Below are 20,616 nucleotides of genomic sequence, written 5' to 3' on the forward strand. Positions count from 1 at the left end.
CTAGGCACCTGTTTAAGTAGATACAAAAAAACAAGCCCAAATGTTCAAAGCAATAAACATGCACGATTCTTGTTTCCATTAGTTACAAAAGGAAGATGCAGTCCACACATATTTTGCCCCTACAATTAAGGTGGCAAAATACATGCCCTGCAACTCAGGCACCCATTTAAGTAGTTACAAAAAAACTCAAAAAAAGGTTTCAGCAACTAAGTTTTCAGCTACACATGTTTTAAAGGCAAAAAAATGGAGAGTAGCTTTGTAGCAATTCATAACGGAGACTGCAGCCATTCATTTTTTCAGCAGGCGAACATCTTCAACACTATAGTAAAAAACATGAATCATAGTTTAGCAAACACAGGTATAACAGATGTTATGCAGGTGTGTGTGTACGCGTAAAACAAATTATAATTTACCTATCCTTGGTTTTTTTGGCTTGAGACTTTGTTTTGAGTGCAGCTATCGGCTCTTTGTCGGCGGGCTCAATCTTAGGGGCAACCAGTTTGTGGAATTCTCTGGCAATTCTTGCAGAATTGGTTGTCTCTGTTTGTCCGGTGCGAGTTTTTTTTTTGTGAATGAATGTATAATTTATAAGGTTAGAAAGAATCGTGATAGGTATGCAAAAAAGTGTCAAAGAGTGGTGCAAAAAGATTGGCTAACAGTTTTTGATCAGTGGCATAACACATATGTACACCCAAGATAAGCAACCATATTTATTATGATTTACACATAAGACGATAATTAAGAGGAAAGCTTAACCTGTTGGGTTTGTCTAGTTGAGCAATGAACAATGCTCTCTTTGAAGTTTTGGGAGGTGCAACCGATTGAGGTTGGTGATCTAGCCGCTGGGAAGGCATCACTGGGGCAGGAGTCGCTTCACTCATAATTTGTTTTCCTGCGACAGCAACAGGCGTTTACAGGTCGATTGAGATAGTCGCTGGGTTGAAGGGCAGCTACTCTTGAACCAATCCATAAATGATGAAGTCCGTCTTCTGAAAGTCACTGTTTTGATTGCCAAAAGATAGCAAAAATCTTTTTGTCTCGCCTACCAATTTTTCCAGAGGTGGCGGCACCATTAAGGGATCATCGTATCCGTCCTCTATTACCAAAGTGTGGCAAGAAACTTGAAGTATCTTTTCAGCATGCCTTCCTAACATGAGGAAATTGTGCTGATTTGTGCTGTCTTCCACTATAAGATTGATTTTGAACCTAAGGAAGAGTTGGATATTTTCATGTTAGGCAGTTATTACTACCATTAACATTCTGAAAGTATAGAGTGCCACATTAAATGCAAAACAATAGTAGAACATGTCTTCAAATCAAATATATGAACAATCAAATAAGCCTTTGGATTTCAGCACACTTAAAAAACATTAGGCAATCATAGATTCATATTTCGTTTGTTTCTATGCATTTTTTTCTTGTAACATTCTCAAGTACCGAATACCACCAAAACTAATCTCATCAAGCCAACAAATTTAACCAGATACCAAATAATGGCTGTAAGAATGCTAATGATCACAAAATCCTGAAATGAAAAAAAAAAAAAAAAAAAAACCCCAATATGAGTGTTTCTTGAAGTAAAATACACAGGAACTATACTTCTGCCTATTGGAAAAGCAGGCATAATGAGCACTTCATTGCAGCCTAAACATGTGCATAAAATCATTTTTGGCATCAAATTACACAAAAATTTGTGTTCAAAACGAATGGAAGCTGCCCAAAAAGCAAGGAACCTATAAAAACACCGCATTATATTCTATCTTAGGTAAGGATTAACAACCTATAACATGCAACATTTAATACCCATGATTGTGAAACTTGCAGATATAATGAAAGGGGAAAATTCCATTTCCTTCAACAAAACAAACAGAAAATAATCCCAAATTGACATGCAACATGTAATATGAAACTTTCTCATTTATTTATCATCAATCTAGTACCTTTCCCACCAATTACCCTATTTCACCAATTACTTGTGATCCAAATACAAAGATGCTTTGTTTACAAAAACAACTTTGAATAAAAGTCCACGACTATTCCAAAACTTTTGTCAACCAAGGACATTCCCATCCATATGTATATCAAAGGCAATTCAAGAGGTTGTAGATTGAGTCACAAAGTATAAACATAAATCGAAAGACACATAAATTTTATAATTGTAAAAAATTTAAAAATGACTAAGCAGCTTAATACAACAGTTAGATGTAAAGTAGGCGTAAAAGAAATTACCATGGTTTAGGTAATTTGTTTAATAAACCATGTTCATTGCACTCAAATGATCCCAAAGTTTTCTTGACAGCTTTATGGCAGGATGGGAACGACTTGTACCACCAACCTCTAGTCAAATCGAATCCAACGACAGTTGCTTTGCATTCAAAACTTGCATTCTGTTATGGAATCACACAATTTTTAAATAATGAAATACATTTAATCATCATCTTGTAAACATGAAATACAAATGAATAAAGAAAAAAGCAAGAGATAGCCAAGCAAGAAGCGCTAAAATTTATTATTAAAAAGATGTAATTTTTGTTAACAGGTATGTGATAAGAGACTAACTTTATGTAAAGCAGGATCAAGTAGAAGGAGCTCATCAATCGTTTTGGACTCAAAATTAGGATTAACAGTAAGGTCTGCATACATCTCAGCTGAGGTGCGCAAGATTCGAACATGTAATTTCAAATGCTCAAACCTGTGTCGTGTATGTTTAGGTTGAGAAAGATAAATCGAAGAAATATAAACAACAAAGTTATTAAAGGAAGGTTTTCGATTTACTTTTGTTTGTATTGGGTGAGTTATGGAATCTCTGGATTGAAAATAAAAACAGTTGATCCAGTGCTTCCAAGAACAGGGTTTCCTATATATAAAACATAACAATCAACAAATTGAAGGTGTAAGCAGCTAAATAAAGGACGTTGAGGTACAACCTTTGTATTGTTTGACTTTGAGGCTTGTTAAAGCAATGAAGACAGGTGGTAGAAGAGATTGCATTCTGCTGTCCTCAAAAGTCGTTTCAGCTTCTCCCCATAAGGTGATTTTAACTGTTTCGCCCCTGTAAGTTTTAAAGAATGTGATGTTGTTTTATATGTCATAAATATGACGCCTTATGTATAAAGCATAATTTGAACTTAATGTAAAACAGGAATGACCTGATATCTTGCAGGTTAAGATCCCTCTTCTTCGCAATTCTTGAGTTTTGGACAGTCACCTCTTCAATCGGCTGCACAGCCATTAAGCAACCAAACACATCTGCGAATGATATTTAGCGGTGAAAATGATTTCACACTAAAGGCAATGAATAAATTATAATAATGACTTCAGATGTTAGTGCAACATGTAAAACCAAATTTGTTACCTGTAAGCTCAACATCGTTGTTGATTCTTTTATGAAGTTGATTAAGGTCAATCAAATTGAATCACTGCTTGGGGATCATCTGGTTTGTTTTGTCTATGGGAACGATTGTGGTTCTCCTATTTAATTCAACTGCGGCAGGATGAGGGACAACTTTGCTCGATGTCCTGTTGTGAATAACGCGAAACTTGCTGATCTCGTATGCATCGCCGACTCTTAGAGGATCCAAAAAAAATTGGATGTCTCGAGCATTCATAGTCGCGTGAACTGCATCCCCCTGTTAGAAGGAGAAAATAAAAATAATATAGATTATTAAATGAGTAGGAGAATATTTAACACGTGGTTTAAGAAGCTAAAAAACAGTGAGGATAGCACAATTCGGCTTGTAGGAAAATTACGATTGTCGATTTGGATGCTGCCAATGATGCATTACTGTATCATTTTCTTTTCTTTTGTGTTTTGTTGTTTGTAATTTGTAGTGTTGCATTGTATTCCAATGTAGAATGTTGAGCCTTTACGTGAATTTAGTCATGAATGTTTTGTGAACATGGATGATCTTATAAAACTCAGTGATGTGATGGTGGAGCACTCTCTTGGTCCCAATGGAGGTTAGTGTTCTTTATTAAATCTATAAAAGTTCAATACTTGAGTAAAGTAAACAGTGGATTTTTTATTTTTTTTTTGGTTTGGGAATGAAGAAGGAAAACGATGGAAATATGGGAAGTTATTGGACTCTTGAATTTTTCTTTTGAAATAGGTGACAATTTAGAGAAGTTAGATGGTAGCAACAACGGTTACTGACAAATATTTGTTATTTAAGTATCTAAGGACGATTTTCTGTTTATTGAAATAATAAAAGTTCTTCCTTTATTTCTGTTTTTGGGAGTGAGTTAAATGGAGTAAAACGTTATATGTCAACAACTGCATCATTTCATAAGAGGATTTTATGTCAAATGATGAGTTTACAAACTTAATAATATTGTAGCGGTGAATGGTGTGTTAGAAGTATCTAATTTTATTGTTGATTAGGATGCCAGTGGATCCACTTGAGTGCCCGATCTCGCAAGACATTGCTAATAGCACTGTTGCGTGGTTAGTTAATAGATTAGGAGCAGCTGAGTCTGTATAGAGCTGTAATTTCGAAATGGGTTTACTATGCAAATTTCGTTTTTCTGATTTTGGGCATTTTGTTTTCAAGCTTGAACACCATTGTTTTGAGAAGCCCTATGTACTCAAGGTAAGCAATTTATATTTTTGGTGGACTTAAGAGTTTTGTTATGTTTTATTAAATTGGAGTTAAATTTGATTGTTCCTTCGAGTTGATTTTGTTTAGGTTTATTTTGAGGTTGAATTTGGTTGCTCCTTGGGGTTGATTTTGTTTAATTTTTTCATTTCTTTTATCTATTTCCTTATGTGATGATACACGCATGTAAATGGAAGAGCGTTATCACATTCGTTACAATGATGAAAGTAAAGCTACACTATGTAGAAGTAGTACGTAGGCAACACCATATGAAATCTCAACATGTGGATTTGCATGAATGTGATGTATAATTGAGCAGCGAATTGCGTAGAGCAATTAGTTCATGAACTTTAGAGAATGTTTCACCATAAAATTTGTTGTACCAAGAACACAATATGTACACTTGGATACATAAAAACGTAAGCATCTTACGATAACGAAAAAGGTGCAAAATTCTCACCTGTTTATCGACAAACACACAATCGAGACTATGTGGCTGAGGATCATCTTCAATGGTTTTTGTGATCCACATCCTACAAACCCTAATTTGGAGCTTGTTTGCTGGTTCGTATGGCCTCAGACGATGAAGTGGCATCATCTCCATCAATCTACATAGAAAAAAAAATTGAGAAGCAAATTAAATTGAAAACTCAATAAGCTGATTTATCAAAGTAACGGTGGAGTCATGTTTAGAAAAACAAACAAAAGGACAAAATAACAAAGCAAACTTATACCTTCATGTAAATGTTTTAAAACATCTTTATAAACTATGTTTTTTGTATAACCATAAGACATGTCGGAATCATGAGCAATAACAATTTTTAGACCCTTTTTTGAAAGTTAGATAATTATTAAAGAAAACACAATCAAAAAGCATTTTGACAGTGTTGTAGATCAAATTTTGAAGTGATAACCGATTAAGAAGCTATGCATGAGTTAATGCATATTGCGCCTTGAATGTAAATACCCACAATTTTTTCTGAACATCTAAGATGCATTCATGCGTTGTTAAAAGGCAACTCATTTTCTAAAATGTGGGTTTTTTTGTGTCAAAAAAAACCAAAAAAATTTGATTAAGTGCAGTCATGAACACCATATGTTAAAGCAATTCGGGGATGATGAGACAGTTAACTATTGGAAAAACCCAATTAAAACACCAACCAACCAATAACAAAATCACAGAGATAAAACGCCTAATAACATTTGATAAAAAAAAGCAAGAACACTGGCCTAAACCACAATAACAGAGATGGCTAGGGACCTTCAACCCTAATAGAATCGTAAAGACAAAATTAAAAGGAAAAAAAAATTAAAAAATTAAAAAAAAATCGTCCAACCACTGGACAATTAGATCCTAAACTAACTACACAAACATGACAAAAATTGAAACATGGAGACATGCAACACAAAACCTGTAAGTAGATCCCAATCACAAAATGTCAAACCAAAATTCCTAATCTAATTATCCCTATACTAACAGCCCATCCAAGCAAACACAATTCTAATAGGGTTTAGAAAATAAACCAACCATCCAATTTGAAGGGCGTTTGGAACAAATACACCGACTACTCAGTTTTCTCAAGCTTTACATAAATGGACAGATACAGATACGTGCACAAAATAGAAAGAAGCACAGTTCCATTCTTAAGCTCAAACCGCCAAATACATGCTTAGTTACTCGACCTTGACATAAATGAACAGATAATAGATATGCACATAAAATAAAAAGAAACTCAGTTCCAATGTAAGCTAAAACGAACAAAAATGAATCATATATATATAAAAATCCAAGCATGAAAACGTCAATGAATCAACTTCTTCCTCCAACGATCCAAATTTCTTAAATTTGCAAAAAGTAAATCCATTAGCAACCCTAACACTTTCAAATTTAAAGACGAAATCTAATGAAATTTCAACTAAATGATCAAAGACACACCAAAAAATAAAACAAAAAAAAATTAGGAATATGTTGAATCCAACACAACTAATTTGGTTCAGCGAAGAATACGAAAGCTCAAGGCCTAGGTGAAATGTTGAGTAAATTGCAAGGGCCCTCGACCAAAGCTATAATTGAACAGTAATGTCATGCAACCTACATCCACTACCCATAAAGTCGTCAAATGAGCAGGACAATAGTACCACATGGATATGAGTTAACATGGTAAGCATGTGAGCAACTTTCATTCATGTTAGTATAAATCTGGATTGATAGACCACACTGAAACAGTTTTAAAAACTTAAAGAGGCAATGTCTGAAAAAAAATACAGGGACTAATATGGAATATTCGACAAAGCAAAAGAAAAAGTGAAGGGAGTATAGTTAGACTACCCTTTAATTTATAATAACTATAAATTAATCACCCATTTGCAGTCAGACTGTATACTTCTATCTCTAGACAAATAGCAAGTACTCTAAACCCTAAACCCTTTAATCCTACAATTCAATGGCGAAAAACTAAATTAGCCAGAAACCAAAAGATCTTAGCGAGAACTTGTGTGAACGTTAGGACACAAAACACATCAAAACTTTTAGAAACTCGAAGTTATCACTCTTTGGTTATGAAGCCATATATATATCACCCGGAAACAAAACAAAATTGGCAACATGAACCATAAACACAAAATTAATTCTCTGACCAAAAACCCTCTCAAAAACCAAACTTGCAAGCATAAACAGAGTCTTCAATCTTTCTGGGCTAAATTAATATCATAATCAATTCGACCCCATTTCCACAATTAAAAATTTAAAACCATCGTACCAAAGATCACAGAAATTAGAGAAGCCTGAAAGAAATTGAGGTCTAATTCACTTTTTCATAGAGAAGAAAATATAAATAAGCATGTTTCATTGATTAAGCTAAGAACTAAAAAAAGTGTATGACTATATACCTCCAAATGGCAAAGAACCAAGTTTTCACTCCAACGATCCAAAATTCTGAAACATAGTAAATCCATTAGCAACTCTCAAACATGCTAAATTCAGACAGAAAGTAAATAATTCACAGCAAAAAAGAACCCCCAAAACCTGACCTAATAGCACAACAAAATCCGGAAATAATTCACAGCAAAAGGGAAGAAATTATGACAATCTATGCTAACAGTGGAGAACCGAATTAAAATTTGAACTTAGCTCAAAAACACTTACCCTTCAACGTTTGGAGCCTCAGAAAAATTTATGAAGTTCACGCAAATATTTTTAGGTCTCAATGCACCTATCCTGCAAACCAACGACAATAGAAATGCATTAATACAAATGCCTATACCGATTTCTAAGATTTTGGTATTCTCTTTACCCTTGCAACCGAAAAACAAAAATCGCAGAAAAATGAGCAAGAAGCTTAAGCAGAAAAAAATCATATTTTCAACCATCAAAACCCAATACCCATTTGACCTGAGATTTCAGTGTTCTCTTTACCCTTACAACTCAAAACAAAAAATCCCAGGAAAATGAGCAAGAAGCATAAGCAGGAAAAAAAAACATATTCTCAACCACCAAAACCCAATACCCATTTAATCATTCACGAACGAAAATCTAAACACAGAGTCATATATCAACGAACTGAAAATCCACAAAAAAAACCCAAAAAAAATAAAAACTGACCTTAAAACAAAGAACAGTACACAAAACAGAGAAATGCATCCCCAAAATGAGAGAAAATGACAAAAAACGAAACAAATAAAGGAACCCCAAAACCTGACCTAACAGTTCAACAAAATCAGGAAATAATTCACAGCAAAAAGGCTTAAATGATGACAATCTATGCTAACATCAAAGAATCTAATAAAAAATGTAACTTAGCTTTCGAAATCCAGCCACTCATCCGACACGCAAAAGGGAACGGACGATCCAGAGTGATTCATAGACTGAGGGAATTTACTCGGCTCTGCTCACCATCCCAACCCCTCCCTCTCTGTTTCTCTCCCTATTAATCGGACAACCACTCTCTCTTTCTCTCACTGTCACTCTCTCTTTCCGATGCCTTTTCTTTTTCCATTTCTACTACGTGATTATCCAAATCTACAATTTTATTTTAACTCAAGGTACAATGACATTGTTAAGTACGGATTTTCTGCAATAGGGAGGCAAATCTGCGCCAACCACATTGGATCATGCCAAACAAAATGTACTCGTGCTTCATAAACTACAGACAAAATGTGCTCTTGATTTTTCACTTTCCAGTAAATTTCTTACTTGGCAATGCAAGACGCATTTGGTTCAAGGGCAGCAGACAGACTTACATATGATGAGAGATGTTGTAAGCTAATTAATAGTGGAGGGAAAATGTGTTCTTTTATTGGATAAGACTCTTAGACCAAAAAAGCTCAACCTAAGTGGTTTCATTTTTCCCACCTGCAAACACTCTGCTCAAATTTCACAGAAATCAGGTATCCCTAATTTTATTCTTTCACGTTTTGGTCTTCTATTTAATCGCTTGTTTTCACATGAAGATTTCATTTGATTCTTTGATAATAAACTAAAACTCTACTGAATGAGTTCTAGTTTTACTCGAAGGGCTAGAATTACATGTTCACGCATACACAAAAATGAAACAAAAATATAAGGGTCATAACATAGAGACCTGAACTATGTACAGTATAACCAAATTTGAAAGTTCTTGCAGGAATTTACCAAAAGGAAAAAACAAAATCCAAATTATCATATTACATACGCATTACACGAAGCGTGTCCAACAATTACACCATGAGCTCCTGCCCTTCTTGCTGCATTGACCTAAAATTAAAGAGGGAAACAATATGAAATAAAGGTCAATGGGAATCAATATAAAGGTTTTGCATTAGCTAAATCATATTAGAAACAGTAGCAAAGCATGAAGAAACACATAAATGAGCACAGTGCAACCTCAATTTGACTTGTTGAGAAGAAAACAGCAGCAAAGCAAGAATAAACATAGAAATTAGCACATCAACTATATCTCTTTTCAAACCTAAAGGAAAACAATTCAATAAGTCCAAAGCTATGAGCATTCCTCTCACTCTTGTTTGTGGTGAGCTTAACACGTACTGATGAATCAGTAACATCTTCCCTCAACACCTATAACTGCCTTGACTGCCAAACCTATTCAATTTGATCTATTGTATGACGAACATCCTCTATAAATTGCATGATTGGATCATAAGAGCAAACCTATTACTCATTCACATTTACATGTTAACCTGTCTTAACCACTAAGATTACTTCTTGAGTTAAAAGAGAATTACTCATTCAAACATAGGCAACTTATGAGTTCTTACTCAGATAAAATAATAAAAATAGAGAAACGGACAACTATATTACTCGGCAAAGAAATATTGCTTAGTAGAAATAAATAGAGTAGATAATTTAATTGTGCTGAATCCCCAAGTGCTATTAAACTATCAATGATCAGAAGATAGCAAATGGTGACAAAGAAAACCGAAGAACGAAAAACAATGATGCATTTGAACACACAGAGAAGAAACTTGTTTCAAAATTATACTACCTAGCAACAGAGGAGCAAAACAATAAATAAAACAGCCTTCTAACACCCTTATCACACAAATAGAGAAGCAACAAAAAATGGAGAAACAACCTAGCAATAGAGGGATATTCAAAGGATGAAAAGTAGAAAAGGAACCTGAATTCGACTTGTTGAGAAGGAAGCAGCAGCAAAGCACTAAGAAAACAGAAATGAGCACAGTGCAACACCCTAAGTTTAAAAGACACAAACCTAACTCTAACAGTGTACAAAATAGTGCACTAAACAGACATATCCTCATAACACCCAACTAAATAGGCTATAAACATCCATTACAATTTTACTGAAACAAAAAAATGTCAATCATAGTTTTAACAAAGCAAATGGGAAACAAACAATAAACAATGATTTCTGAACAGTGTTTTACCTGTTGAATCAGAGGACAAAAGCGAAAACCCTCTCCTCTCCCATACCTCCCTCAGACATCTTCTGCTCACCAACCCCGTGGGGTAACCCGTTAACCCCAAAAAACACACAGCATGCTCTCTGCCCTCCCTTTCTCTTTCTCTCCCTGTCCATCCGTCCCTCAAAAAGTGGGAAAAAAAATCTCCAAACATCTCTCCCACTCATGTAATCAAGGATCTGCAGCAATGGCGCTGAGATCCCCACTCATCCCTCTCTCTCTCTCTCTCTCTCTCTCTCTCTCTCTCTCGGAGGCATGGCCTCCCATCCCCGAAACCCTCACTGAATGACAGCAAACCTAAACCCACCCCAATCCGTCTTAAACGCACAGGACAAAACTGCCCTTCCAACGCAACCCCAATACCAGCCTAAACCTCACAGTTTTGTTGTAAATAGCGTGAAATCGAGTGGCTCCCTGATAAGCCATATGGACAAAATTACCCTCTGAAATTTTGAGAATTACCCTCCCAACCCATGCAATTCGGCCGGTATTGTTGTAAATAGGGTGAAATCGAGTGGCAAAGAATGAGGCAGCTACAGTGCCGTCCTCCCTTCAATTTTAGAATAGATAATTTGCTTTAGTTGTAAATAAGAAGTCATAAGCTTGAATCTTGTAAATAAAAATTTTGATACTAATTTATTCTTCTACTTTTTAGTGTAAATGTCATTGTATAAAAAAAAAAAAAATTATTATTAGCATTCTAAAAATCTCATTCTACACTCCTCACAAGTGTATTTTTCTTTCTAATTATAGAAAATTTAGAGTGCACAATGAGATTTTTGAAGTACCAATAACAATTTCCAAAAAAAACAAAAGACAAATAAACTAGGCATTTTTTGAATCACGGCGTGTTACGCGTGACTTACATGTTTTAAATGTATTTATATGGGTAAATTGACAAAAGAAAAGTCAAATATTTGAAGTAAATGAATAATTTCAAATCATGCTAGAAGAAACCTCTGATAAACCACTTAAAGCAACTAAATTCACATTGTTTGTACCATACTTGACCAATCCCGAAACTACCGAGCACCGGCCAACGCTATACTGTCAAGGACCCAGAAGAGTTCCCCTCCGACCAGGAGGCCAATCACTACTCGACACGTGTCAAGATTAGAAGCCAATCAGAGCGCAGCACGTGTCAACATCAAGAACCAATCATAACATGACACATGTCAATGTGACAAAGCTACAAGTTTTTCTATAAATAGGGGTCATTCCCCCACAATATTGCCTAAGGCCATTTATGTTAAATCATTCACAAGAACTCACTAAATTGAGAGCTTGATCCTTTGTACTTGTGTAAGCCCTTCACTACTAATAAGAACTCCTCTACTCCGTGGACGTAGCCAATCTGGGTGAACCACGTACATCCTGTGTTTGCTTCTCTGTCTCTATTCATTTACGTACTTATCCTCACTAGTGACCGAAGCAACCAAGCGAAGGTCATAAAACCTGACACTTTCTGTTGTACCAAAGTCTTCGCTGATTTTGTGCATCAACATTTGGCGCCGTCTGTGGGAAACGACACTTTTTCCTACTCTCTTCAGCTGTGTCAAGCTGGTTTCTATCATTCGTACACTTTCTTTTGATCAGGCATCCCTCTCCAACATGGGAAGCGAAGGAAGCCACAGCACACAGAATGACACCCCCCTTGCACATAGTGCGAAACAACGAAAGAAGGAAGGAAAACGAGTTCTTCTTCAAGCTAAAGTCGATGAGTTGGAAGCTCAGAACAACAAGATAGCAATGAGGAATGAGGTCCTCCAGGAGCAATATGAGAAGCTCTTCGAGACACTCCACGAAGCTAGGCAAGCTCAGACACGCGAGATTGTTGCCCCCGTAAAAGTCAACCATCAACTGGGTGCCCTCCAACATGGAGGGTCACATGCATTCGACATAGATATCCCTGATAGGGAACAGATTACCCCTCGACTTGATAGTCAACATGAGGCTTCTCTTAACCCAGTTGCTTCGACCCGAACCATGAGAAGTGGAGGGAGACACCTCTTTGCTGAAGGGGCAGAAGGATCGAAAGCCGTCTTTCGCGATTGTCGGGATTTCCTGAAGCAACGTCGAGAGAATTCCATCCATATAAGCTCAAAGATTAATGACCCAAGGATTTCTGAGAGACTCGGTCCCCTGCCACGGCCCAAGCCGGCCACCAATTTGGGGAAGGGGCAACAAGTCCCAGAGAGACATGAGGGTACAGGGGACTCAGAGGTGTTCCGACAGACATACCCTGGAAGCCAGTACAGCGAGTCCAGGGAAAAATCACATGCCCTTGATCAAACGTTCCTAACTCCAATAGGAGATGGAGATTTACGAAAGAAAGCTCCAGTGACACATAACTCCGCTCAGGACCCCCTTGTCCTACAAATTCTTGAGGAAGTAAACAAGTTGAAGGCTGAACGTCAGGCTGAAATACCTGACTGGAACCAACCCAGGCCTAGCCCTCTTACAAGGAGGATCCTCAACACCCCCCTTCAAGCGAAGACAAAGCAAAAGCTTGGCTTGCAACTTTATACTGGAAAAGAGGACCCGATTGAGCACCTTAACCTCTTTGAGTCCACCATGGCATACCGGATGCACACCGACGAAGAACGATGTCTTCTCTTCCCCTCCACCCTCTCTAGTGGAGCTCTAAATTGGTATTGTCGTCTTACACCTGAGACGGTAGACTCATTTGAGGAATTGAGGAAACTATTTGTTTCCCAACACATTTTCCAAACCGATCGCTTGCACTCTGCAGATGACTTGTACACTATCCGCCAGAAGCCAGACGAGTCATTACGTATGTATGCTGGCCGCTTCAGCCATGAATACTCCCGGTGTGCCGAGGCAGACGACAAGACTGCCCTCAAAGCCTTCACGGCAGGCCTACGTGATTGTTTCTTTAAATACATGATCAATGCCAATACTTGGAAGACTTACTCTGAGGTGATGGCGCAGGCTTATAACCATGCCTCCGCCGAGGCAAAGACATATCAGGAGAAACCCCCTACAACCATCCTTTATCAACAAGTGGGAGGTGGAAGCCAAACTCACCTAAATGAGAAGACCTCGACTTTCCAAACAGCAGTGGCACCTCCCCATGCCTTGCATAATGCTTCGCCGAATCAACAGACATATCAATTTCAAGGCAAGAGGAAGGATTTCCATCCTCACCACTCTCATTTCAGTAAAAAGAGTAAGGGACACTATCCCGATAACCAAGGGTATCGCCACAATAACGCTCGCCCCCAGGCAGTCAATGCAGTGGGTCAAACCCGCGTCAAGATACCCCCTACCCCAAGGTATGAGACATACACGCCCTTGAATGCCACATGCGCGGCCATTTACCCCAGTATAGCTCACCTGATACCAAAGCCAAAGCCGAGGCACCCAGATTACACGCCCCCGAATAACGCGGGCATGTTTTGTTGCTACCATGAGCATAACGGCCATGATAGCGAGAAATGTATCATCCTCCGTGATCGTATTGAAGCTTTGGCACGAGAAGGAAAAATTGATCAATTCCTCCTTCACCCTCAAAGGGATAACCGTAACCAACGCCAGGTGAATGTCATATATTCCATAAGCGGCGGCACACCCATATTTGAATCTTCCAATAGGGCCTTGAAAAACAGTGAACGAATTCTGAGGCCTAGTCACCAAGTGTTTCACGTGGAAGACATCAGGGGAGGGAAGTATCAAAAGCCTAACTGGGATCCGATATGTTTCTACCCTGAGGAAGAAAGAGGCATCATCTACCCTCATAACGACCCATTGATCGTGGAGGCTCACATAGCCAACTTTGATGTTCGACGAATCCTCGTAGACACAGGGGCTTCGGTCAATATCATGTTTGCCGAAGCTTTCAGGGCACTCAGTGTAGCTGAACACTTGCTCGATCGCTCGATTTCTCCTCTGATAAGCTTCTCCGGTGATATCGTGCAACCCTTAGGGAGCATACATTTACCCTTTACTATTGGTACAGGCCCTTACACGGCTACCATTACCACTAACTTCCTAGTGGTTGACTGCCCAACGGCATACAATGTCATCTTTGGGCGCACAGGCATCAATGATCTCAAGGCTATGGTATCCACGCATATGCTGTTGATGAAATTTCCAACCCCCCATGGCAACGGCTACATCAGAGGAGATCAGCTTAGTGCACGATCATGTTACAACACTTCAGTTAAGCAACAACACTTGCCCGGACCCAAGGAAACCCTGTCTGTACATGACCAAGTCACAAAGACCAGCCTAGATGAAGCGAACTTAGATCTTCCTGATAGCAACAATCAACCCGATGATCCTCGAGATGACTCTTTCACCCAGCAAGCCCAACCTGCTGAAGAGTTGGAGAAGGTACCTATCTCAAGAGATTATCCAGATCGCATGGTGAAGATTGGCACCACATTGTCACCACCCCTTCGGTTAGCATTGATATCTTTTTTGAAAGAGAACACTGAAGTCTTCGCCTGGTCATACGAGGACATGCCAGGCATCTCTCCCGATGTCATCTGTCATCGTTTGAGTATTGATCCCAAGATCAAGCCGGTGAGACAGAAGCGAAGATCTTATGACGCTGAACGATACGAGGCAATGAAAGCAGAAGTTGAAAAAATCAAAGGCATAGGCTTTGTCCGCGAAGTCAATTACCCGACATGGGTAGCAAATGTGGTCCTTGTTAAGAAAAATCCTACCAAAGAAAGTCTTTTGCTTCAAAAGGTCTTGTGGAGAATGTGTGTTGACTACACCGACCTAAACAAAGGGTGTCCGAAAGATAGCTTCCCTCTTCCTCTTATTGACAGACTTATAGACTCTACGGCCAGGTGTGAACTCCTGAGCTTCATGGATGCTTACTCAGGATACAACCAAATCCTCATGAACCCTTCGGATCAAGAACACACAGCCTTCACTACCGACAGAGGACTATACTGCTATAAAGTCATGCCTTTCGGCCTAAAGAATGCAGGAGCGACTTATCAGAGACTAGTCAACTCAATGTTCGCCGAGCAGATTGGGAAGAGCATGGAAGTTTACGTTGATGATATGTTAGTCAAGAGCAAACATGCTGACCAACACATCACCAACCTATCTGAAACTTTCACTATTTTGAAGAGGTATCGAATGAGGTTAAACCCCAACAAATGTGCCTTCGGCGTAGGCTCTGGCAAATTCTTAGGTTTCATGATTAGCCAACGAGGCATTGAAGCTAATCCCGAGAAGATCAAAGCAATCCTCGACATGAAGGAACCGGTAACTTCAAAGGACATCCAGAGCCTTACTGGCAAGGTGGCAGCCTTAACCAGGTTCATTTCTAAGGCCACAGACAAATGTGCTCCCTTTTTTAAAGCACTTAAGGGAAGTAGGAAGTACATTACATGGACTGATGAATGTGCCGAGGCATTCAAAAACCTCAAGGAGTACATGAGTAAAGCCCCTCTACTCTCCAAGCCCGAGGTAGGAGACATTCTCATTATCTACCTATCGGTATCAGCTTCAGCCGTAAGTTCCGTTCTCATTCGAAAGGATGGGAATATTGAGCGACCTGTCTACTACGCTAGCAAAGCCTTACAAGATGCGGAGACACGGTACTCTAACATTGAGAAATTGGCTCTGGCATTGGTCATGTCTGCTCGAAAACTCCGCCCTTACTTCCAAGCGCACTCCATCATCGTGCTTACCAATTATCCTCTTCGACAGATACTCCAAAGTCCTGACACTTCAGGGCGAATGATCAAATGGGCAATAGCGTTGGGTGAGTTTGACATCTCCTACCAACCAAAGCCAGCTGAGAAGGGCCAAGCAGTGGCAGACTTCATTGCCGACTTCACATATCCGGTTGACATTGCTTCTACACCTGAAGCAGTGGCTTCATTACCCCCGGAAGCTCAGAAGATAGAACCAACAACCCCAGCATGGAGTCTGTATGTTAATGGCTCATCCAACCAACAGGGCTGTGGAGCGGGACTAGTCTTGACTACACCCGACAAAGTAGCAATGGAGTATGCTCTTCGTTTCAAATTCAAGGCATCAAATAATGAGGCCGAGTATGAAGCCCTTCTAGCAGGATTACGTTTGGCCAAACACCTCGGGGTTAAACAAATTGATATTTTCAGTGACTCCCAATTGGTGGTCAACCAGGTTACCAACAACTTTGATGCTAAGGACAGCTCCATGGCAGCATATCTTGCGCAAACACAACTTTTGCTCAAGCACTTCCACTACCAGATCACCCAAGTTCCTCGAGCGGCAAACAGTCATGCAGACGCCCTGGCTCGCCTCGCCTCGGCTGTGGAAGACAAGATTGGAAGAAAAATTCATGTCGAACTGTTGGCAACACCAAGCACCATGGCCGCAGAAGTATGCAACTTACAACAGGGGGATAGTTGGATCACCCCGATCTATAATTTCCTTGCTCATGGCACCCTCCCAAATGATAAAGTCCAGGCTAAGCAAATTCGATACAAGTCTACCCGCTACCTGATCATCAATGATCAACTCTATAAGCGAGGTTTTAGCCTGCCATACTTAAGGTGTCTTACGCCTGCCGAGGCGGAAATCGTCCTTCGGGAAATACATGAGGGAGTCTGTGGAGATCATGCTGGATCTCGGTCCCTAGCACACAAGACTTTTCGCCAAGGATATTACTGGCCAACACTCCACCAGGATGCCATCAAAGTATCCCGCTCATGTGACAAATGTCAACGATATGCAACTATTCCTCATTCCCCTCCAGAGCCTCTTACTCCTATGATCAGCCCTTGGCCCTTCGCCCAGTGGGGACTTGATTTGATCGGCCCAATGCCGGCAGGGAAGGGCAAAGTCTGTTACGCAGTCGTTGCAGTGGACTACTTCACAAAATGGGCCGAAGTAGAACCCTTGGCAACCATTACTGAGGCAAAGATAGAAGACTTCGTGTGGAAGAACATCCTTTGTAGATTCGGCATTCCCAATGCGATAGTCACTGACAATGGGCGACAGTTTGACAACAAGAAGTTCAGGTTGTTCTGCTCTAAGTTCAACATCAACTTATGCTTTGCCTCTCCAGCTCATCCCCAGTCTAATGGACAAGTTGAGGCCATCAACAAAATAATCAAGCGCACTTTGAAAACCAGCTTAGACAAAGCTAAAGGCTGTTGGCCAGAATTTGTACCCCAAGTTCTTTGGTCATATCGCACTTCATATCGGACTTCAACAGGAGAAACTCCATTCTCACTTGCCTTTGGCACAGAGGCGGTTGTCCCTGTTGAGCTCGAGCAAGCAACATTCCGAGTCCAGAACTACATTCAAAGTGAAAATGACAAACAACTCACCCTCAACTTGGATTTAGTCGAGGAACACAGAAACCAAGCTCACTTGAGGAATGTCGCCTACAAGCAGCGCATCTCCAACTATTATGACTCTAGGGTCAAGCCTCGTTCTTTCAAAATAGGAGACTGGGTCTTAAAGAAAAGATTACTCTGCGACAGAGTCCCGAGTGAAGGCACACTTAGTCCAAACTGGGATGGACCGTATGAAGTCATTGGCATCAGTCGCCCTGGCTCTTACACACTTAGAAGCTCCGATGGCAAGACCCTTGGCCATCCATGGAACGCTGATCACTTGAAGTACTACTACAAATAGACTCACGATGTACAAGTGTTGAGCTATAGCCGTTCGGCATCCTATGTAATGAAGGCCATTTGGCAATGAATTCAATAAAGAGGTAATTTAGCCAACTCAGCCCTCACTCTTTTACATTCCTAGCAATGGAACACTCAAGTGTTGAAACCTCAAAGCAGATATATCCAACACGAAACAAAATCTAAGTATGTGTCGACAAGACTATACAAAGAAAGGAACAACCAAACAAGGGCTTATATCCAAACAATAGATCTATTCATACATAGCCAAACATGCATTAATAATAGTGCAAACACTCATAAACACCTAAAATCCAAAACTCTCAAGCTTATAACATGGGCACATGTTATACACACATCAGACTACTACATCCAGAATACATGCAGATAGTAAAGACACTGTTATTCATTCTCATCTGAAGCCGAACCCCTGGCAGTATCACTCCGCGTCCTACCATCATCCTCTGCATCCCCAAGATCCTCTTCACCATGCTGAGTCTGTGCATCAGCACTACCTTCATTATCAGACTCATCTTCGCTGCTAGGATCAACTGCAAGGACAAATGTCTCGCCCTTTCGATGATGCTCATCTATATCTTCGTGGTATTTTCGAAGAATGCTCCCATCATCATAACGATCAAGGACGGCCATCCATTTCCTTTTTTCAAAGCGAGCTTCTTGAGCACAGTGGGGTTTAATAGCAAGATGAAAGGTCGAAGAACTTAAGTATTCTTGCACAGCAGCCTCCCTTTCAGTTGGAATGCTCTTCTCCAGTTCAGAAATCTCAACTAAGGCACCATCCAATTCTCCCCTAACCTTGGATACCTCCAAGGTAGCCACCTCCAACTGTTTTTTAGTTGCCTCAAACAATTTCTTAAGCCTTAGGTTCTCACCATTTCGCCTTTTCAAGCTCTCCATGGTTTCGTCCTTCAGTTGGAGAGCCTGAGTCAAAAGTCCCTTATTCCTTCGGGCCTCGTCCACAAGCTGCTTATTCTCCTTCAGTTTTGCCTTGTACCGCTCAACCTCTTGCAGTCTGTCGTGATACTCGGCCATGACCTGCATGGAAAGACGATCATCACTACCTAAATAATGATAATAAAGAGGAAAAAGTAAGGAAATGACAAAGTAACACTCACATATGAAGACAGCTTCAACATCCGGTCGCAATCCGATTCATCCTTAGCTAAGGGCTCTCCGAGCTCATCGAAGGCGAATCGACGCCCTGCCAAGCAATTGTTGATATCCCCAAAATCCTTTGGCCGCGTGGCAACCCTCAAGTCCTTCCACGGGACACTGCCAGCTCTTTCCTTGCCTTTCCCCTCATGGCGGGAACCGGGATCATTTTCCTGGATAGTGTGCTCCATAGTAAGAGGAGGAGGCAACAGTCGGCTCCCTTCTCCTACAACTACGGCAACAGCATTTTCAACGGCCTCGACTCCAGTCTTCCTAAAGGCAGGCCCCTTAAGGACCCTATCTTGGGACTTAGGTCTAACGGATGGTTCCCCTCGGAACTTATGAATTTTCTTATGCGGTAGGATGTCTTCCGAAGGAACTAACACTGGTGCTTTCCTTTTATGGGTGCTAGTCCCTGTTTTCTTGCTTACCTTCTCCACTGCATAAGGAAAATCAAAATAAGAAATACAACTTTCCAAATAAAGTAAGGAATTGAGCTAAGTTTACATGAAGGATACAACTTACTCGATCGTCCCTGGCTCTCGGAAACTAAGGGTTGGAAACCGTACCGACGAAATAAGGGTCGTAGCTTGCTTAAGTGTCTATCCTCTTTGGGCACCCTCAACACCTTCTCTATGTCAGATAGCTCCTGCCCAAACAGTTGGATGGTGCCCCGCGTCACTACATGAAGCAAAGTGTTAGAAGCAAGAAAAGACCACAACAAATAGCAAATAGTACGAACGGTTGATACGTTACAACCTACAGTCTGGAAGTGAGTAAGCACACGTCGCTCAGGCGTGACACCCTTATCATACTCCCAATCATTATACAGAAAGCACCAACGGTTTTTCCATGTGTAGTATGATTTTTTCTTACCATACACAATACGCTCTCTCTCACTCCGACATGCACACTCGGCATAACCGGTGCATGATTTTGCTGGGCGCATCTTGTAACAGTAACGCCACTGATGGAAGGAAGGCTCACACAACCCACACTCCATCCAAATGATATAAAATCCAATCAAAGTATCCCAGAAACCAGGATTGAGTTGCCCAGGTGCATATCCGATCAAAGATAACATCTTTTGCAACCACGGATGTAAAGGTAGTCTCACCCCTAAAGTCAGTAATATCTGGGTGTAGAACATAACATGACCCTGGGGAGGCTCAGAAGGCCATTCTTCATCATGTACCAAACGTATCCCTACACTACGAGGGATATTACATGACTGCCTTAGCACCTCAACCTGCTTCTCATTATTTAACAAGTTATTCTTTAGATGGTCTACTGTGAACTCAGAGCGAACT

At 40.0% G+C, this 20,616-nt stretch overlaps 1 pseudogene; it reads right to left on the reverse strand.

Annotated features, from left to right (window-relative positions):
- Positions 1-60: 60 nt before the first annotated feature.
- Positions 61-20,155, reverse strand: LOC126621616 (uncharacterized; annotated as a pseudogene).
- Positions 20,156-20,616: the final 461 nt, after the last annotated feature.

Source organism: Malus sylvestris, chromosome 5 (genome assembly GCF_916048215.2).
Source record: "Malus sylvestris chromosome 5, drMalSylv7.2, whole genome shotgun sequence".
NCBI classification, from domain to species: domain Eukaryota; kingdom Viridiplantae; phylum Streptophyta; class Magnoliopsida; order Rosales; family Rosaceae; genus Malus; species Malus sylvestris.